We start from the raw sequence: 6,279 nt of genomic DNA, 5'->3' as shown, positions 1-6,279 counted from the left end.
GGTCTCAGTCATGTTCATGTTGGGCTGCTCAGGTCACCAAAACATCTTGGCGGTGGTTTTAGAAAAAACAGAAAGTCAACAGTCAGCTGTGGCAGAATGAAAACAGCAACAAGTCATGATATTCAATAACGGCTTTCATTAACAGCAAGAATTGGCTTCTCATTAAGAAACTGGTTGGAGTGAAATTGACTGGCATTTGATGTTCCAATTTAGCTGATCATCTGTTGGCTCGTTTCACATCTCATTTCTGTCTGACTGCCACTGAATGAAGAAACAAATCAATTCAGGGGACTGAATCCTTAAAAACAGGGCTAGTAAAATCAAGGCAAAAGGAGTTAATTAGCAATGAAAACTGCTCACTGATTAGGAAAAGGGTTAGAATAAAAACCTGCAGCCACTGTGGCCCACCAGGACTGGAGCTGGACACCCCTGCCATAGATGTTTATTTTTTTGTTTGTATTCTGCATTAGTGTGTTAGGAGCATGGGCAAATTTCAGATTTCTAAACATTAATGTTGCAAAAAATTGAATGATTCAGAAAAATGTTTGTATTTTGTTACAAAAAGTAACATATTTAGTAACAGACCAGTTTTCAGATAAAAGTGTGTTTACTTTGTAGGTCTCTAGCCCAGCAAATGATTTAAAAAGGGTTAAAAAAAAAAGTTCTAATGATCAATGATATAATGAGCTGATTTAACCAAACCGATTAACTTAAACAGAAACAGGTCAAACTGGTCAAACTGGGTGAAGGACAACCAAAAAAAAGCCAAGGGTGTAGCAGATGTGACCGTTTAGCCTTGAAACCATCAGTCATGGCAAGAGTGAATGTTAACAACAAGACATGAGGTGGTCACCCTGCATCGGTGATGGAGCTGAGCCATTTACTACTTACAATTAGAAGTTGCTCTGGATGTTTCAGCAGCTCCGTTAGAAAAGGCTAAGCTTCTCCAGACAAAACTCAGTGGTGCGGCGTTCTCATACTGGCAGAGCCTCTCCCCTGATGTAAAGGCTGACTACACGCTGGCTAAAGCTAGTCTGAGCACTGTTTTTGGAAGTTTTTGTACTTGAATGCTCGTCCTCGCAAACCCAAAGAACCACTAGAGGTTTATGCAGCAGACTTGACTAACCTAGTCACTGAAGCTTTTCCACAATACACTGTTGATGCTCAACGTTGTGAAATTTGTAGACGGTTTGTGTGGGGATTAGATCCTTCTCTTCAACTAAAAATCCATGAACATGGCTCGGTGACACTGGATGCTGCATCGAAAGTAGCAAGGCAATGTGAATGTGCATAGTTAGCTCTGAGCACAGCTGCTCCTTCAAATGTCATGCCCGTGACTGACACACAAAACAATGCAGACAGCGATGCTGCTGATCCTATAACTGACTTAGTCGCTGCTATTGCTGATCCCCAGACTGACTTATGTGACTTGCAACAGTCTAATAAATCCTTTACTGATGAGAGACTGGCCAAACTCACACAGCAGTTTTCTGACCTTAAACACGAAGTGAAAGGAATATGGGGCACATCTCATGCCTGTGGAATGACAGATCTTACCTGCTGCACTGGTCATCACTCAAAACAACGGTAATACCATCAGTGCCACTGTCAGGACTGGTACAATTCTACCCAAAATTTCTCCACAGGAAGAAGTCGCTCTCTCTATGATGACATCTCTACACCATATTTCCAAGCTTCATCACCTCATCGTTACACCTATTCTGATGATGACTGCTTTCCTCAAAATGGTGATCCCGGCAACACTGAAGCTGCCCCCCAGCCTCTCAGCATCCAAAGGTCTACCGTTCCCAAACAGATCACTGTGATGATTTTTCTCCCACCAGGTACCATTATAATTCATCTATCCACTCTCCTTCAGGTGAGCGCAGAGCCCATGCTGCAATACATTCTACTAACTCGGATTATGGTGACAGACCCCATAGAGCTTTTTCCCCATCACCAGGTCCCCACTACAGACAAAATAAACACTCTTCACCCACTATGTCATACCACCGGAGATATCCTTCAGACAGTTATCACACACCTCCATTTTTCCATACCAGACAACACTCTGTCTTCCTCTAAACATATTCAGGGAAACTATTAGAAGCTGGTATTGAGGACCAAATGTCAGTTTCTGATCATGTATCGGTCCACCCACATAATGTTGATTCAAATGCACACATCAGCCCTACTCCATTTATACAACTCACAATAGCTGGAGCTGAACTCCATGCTTTAGTGGAACCTGGCTCCGGTCTCTCACTGATCACAGATGACTGCCGCAGATCTATTCCAACATTGTCTACTCAGCCCATCAGTAAGACATTTGTCCTTGCTACCTCTGTAACTAGGCACTTCTTGGATATGTTGGGATCTGTTACTGCCCCTGTACATATTGGAGACATTACCCTTCCTCATGTTTTTCATGTGGTGTGTTCTTCCAGACACCCTGTGATTTTAGGGTGGGATTTTCTAACCCAGCATCATGTGACCTTGAACCTGCCACATGCACATTTCTCAGTGTATGACACCACAGTGGCTTTCTCCTCCCCTCAACATCTTGTCCCTGTACAGTGTGCCGCCACTACTGTCTCACCAGTGACTGTCCCAGCTTTGCCAGAAATGGCAATTGCAGTCTCTGTTATGGGAAGCTGCATAGCTTCGTCCCATGTCAATAATTTTGTTGGCATTATAGAGCCACACCACTCCCCTACGCTGTCATTAGCTGTTGCTAGAACATTAACATCAGTAAACCATGGCAGAGGCTTTGTCAGAGTTGTTAATCCATCCACAGACCCTGTTTCCCTCAGTGAAGGATGTCCTTTAGGCCAGCTTTTCTCCATCACAGGCCAGGGACATGAGGAACACACTTTAGTGTTGCAGTTATTGCTAGTAATGCGTCTAACGAAGCACTGCCACAAGTGGACGTGTCTGAAACAAATTTGTCCTCAGCAGAAGTAATACAACTTGAAACTTTACTAAGGGACTATTCAGATATTTTTAGCTCACACCACTTATGATTATGGCAGAACAAACCTGATCACCCACAGTATCCTTACGGGGGATGCTAAGCCAATCAAATTACGTCCATATAGAGTTTCCCCAGCAACCCAGGTTCTGTTGCAACAGAAAGTGGAGAAGCTCCTGGAGCATAATATTATTGAGGAATCTTATAGCCCATGGTCGGGTCCAGTCATATTAGTTAGGAAAAAGGATGGCACCCACAGATTTTGCATTGATTATCGTCACCTTAATACAGTTACTATTAAAGACTCTCACCCACTTCCCAGGGTTGATGACACACTGGATAGGCTATCTGGTTCCTGAATATTTAGCACTATTGACCTTACTGCATGATATTGCCAAATTCCACTCGACACAGGAGACAAGGAGAAAACTGCTTTCTCTACAGGTGTTGGATTTATCAGTTCAGAATGATGCCAATGGGTATTTCTAATACCCCTCCAAATTTTCAGCGCTTGATGAAATTGGTGCTCCGTGGTTTACACTAGAGCATATGTCTAATATATCTTGATGACATTATTGTCTATAGTGAGGATTTCTCCCAACACCTTCAACATTTACGTGAGGTTTTCCTACATTTCCATGAATCTGGGCTCAAGCTCAAACCCACAAAGTTCCATCTGGCATGCTCCTCTGTCACATTTTTAATCCACCACATTTTGAGTGAAGGCATCCAGCCAGATGCTACAAACACAGACAAGGTTGCATCATGGCCTGTTCCACAATCACCTACTCAGGTCAGAGCCTTTCTTGGCCTTTATTCCTATTACAGACGATTCATTAAACAGTTTGCCCACACCGCTGAGCCTTTGCATCACCTTACGCACAAAGGTGTGCCATTCATTTGGACAGCTGAAGCAGATGAAGCCTTTCGCACACTAAAACAGGCTTTAATATCCCCACCAATCATGGCATTTCCAAACCTGTCAATTCCTTTCTTTTCTATACACTGATGCCTCTTTCCATGCTATTGGATCTGTTTTAGCACAACGCATTGATGGTAAAGAGCATGTAATAGCATATTTTAGTCATTTGCTCTCAGCTTCAGAGAGAAAGTGGTCAACATTTGACCGTGAGCTCTTTGCTATTGTTTGGTCAGTCTGTCACTTCCGCCATTACTTAGCTTTCCATTCTTTCACCATCACCATAAACCATAAACCCCTGGTTGGTCTTAAAAAGCTTCCTTTAGATCAAGACCCCACAGGAAGTAGGGCACGATGGTCTGTCGAGTTATACCTTTATGACTGGCGTGTTATCCATCGTGATGGAGCTAAACATCTTAATGCTGATGCCCTGTCTCGGTGCCCATCTGACCCTTCCCAGGTTGCTCTGTCATCATTACCTGTCACGTCAAGTACTCAGACTGTAACAGCTTCAACCCAGACTGATGTTGCTTCAACACTCACTCAACTTCAGCTCACTGATTCTCAAAGTTATACATCATGCCCAGTTTCAACCACTAGTCTTGTGCACATGCAAGAGGATTGGAACATTGCTGAACAGCAACAGAAGGATCCTGATCTTACAACTGTTCTCTCTTGGCTGGAGAGGGGACACTGACCCCCTCTTTGGAGACTTCATGATGCATCCCCTTATCTAAGGAAACTATGGTCACAGTTTGATCATCTTATACTAGATAATGAACTGTTGTATCGACGCTTGTGTCAACCTTCTCACAGAACAGTTAAACAAATTATTATTCCTACCTCACTGATTCCCCAAGTACTCCATTATGTTCATGGACACCCAGCAGCTGGTCATTATGGACTGGCCAAAACAATGGACAGAGCAACACAGTCCTTTTACTGGCCTTATATGTCTTCGAACATTGCTAATTACTGCCAACAATGTGCTGCTTGTCAGTCCAGGCAGTCCCCTGTACCTCGCCCACGGGCTCCTTTGGTTTCTATTTCACCTGAACGGCCTTTTCAGATTGTTGCTGCAGATATAACAGAGCTGCCAGTTTCCACGAAAGGCCACCATTATGTGTTAGGGCTGATGGATCTTTATACTAAATTTGTCAACCTGTATCCGTTAAGGGATCAGACTGCTGTCTCAGTTGCATGTTGTATTTTTGGCACCCCTGCAGCATATGCAGCCTCATTGAAGGCAAGACTGACAAATGCCGACAGATCTGCAACTGCATTTAGGAATAAAGTACACACCTTACAGAACTGGAGACCTAGTACTGATGGATAACCCAGCACATCATCAAAACAAATTAGCCCCACGTTGGATTGGCCCTTATGTGATTCTTTGCCCTCTACAATCATCTGAAAACGACCCTCCTGTCATCTTTAAGCTCCGTGATTTGTCAAAACCCCAGACTAAACCAAAAGTTATTCATTACAATCGACTGAAGCCATCTATCACAAAACCTCATCGTGCGGTTTCTCATTATCACCCAAACTCTGTTTCACCTCCACCTTTAAACAACTTATCAGGTCTTATTCCAAGTCCTGTACCACCAGCTGTACCTTCAGTTCCTACACAGCTTCAATCGTAGCCACAATTGCCTGATCCTACTGTTGCAAGCCAGAGCTGTACTTCCTCTACAACAGACCCAATCCCCACACCACCCAGTTCACCCAGGAATGACATAAGTTTAGGTAGCCCGGGATCATCAGCTTCCTCTCCTTGTGTTAATGACTTGCCTCCACGTCAGAGGAACATGCCTGCAAGATTTAAGGACTTTGTGTTATATTAAGTTGTAATATTGTTAGTATTGTTTTGATTAGAGCTAAATGCTCTCTGGTCTTATGCTAAATCTGCACACTGTTTATGTGCAAGCATTACTTGTTGATGTTTTGGACTTTATTAGAACACCCCTCTCATTTTATGGGGAAATTGGATTTTAGTTAATGATTCTGTTTAATTACTGCTTAGGTGAGGTCTGATAGTAGTTGGCCTACATGTTGCATTTACTGTATTTCTGAAAAGTGTTATTGAAATGAGGACATTTCTTCTGGGGTAAGGGAGTAATGTAAGCAGGAGTCCATATCAGGAAGTTGTAATAAAGTTTATTGATGGATTATTTAAGGGAGGAGAAATTTGGTGGGTGGAGTAGAGAGAGACAGAATAAAAGAGAGAAGAGTTCTTCGGTAGCTCAGTGCTGTATCTCCACTTTTGTATTATTAAAGAAATAAAATATAATTGGCAAATAGTCCACAAACTGGGGTGACCATCTCTGTGTGCCTTTCCACACATCAAAGTCTGCTACGCTACCAGGGCCGGATTTATATGAAAAGAGGC

Source organism: Erpetoichthys calabaricus, chromosome 16, assembly GCF_900747795.2.
Source record: "Erpetoichthys calabaricus chromosome 16, fErpCal1.3, whole genome shotgun sequence".
In the NCBI taxonomy this organism is placed as follows: domain Eukaryota; kingdom Metazoa; phylum Chordata; class Cladistia; order Polypteriformes; family Polypteridae; genus Erpetoichthys; species Erpetoichthys calabaricus.
The sequence above is the reverse complement of the archived record's forward strand: the minus strand, read 5'-3'. Positions refer to the sequence as shown.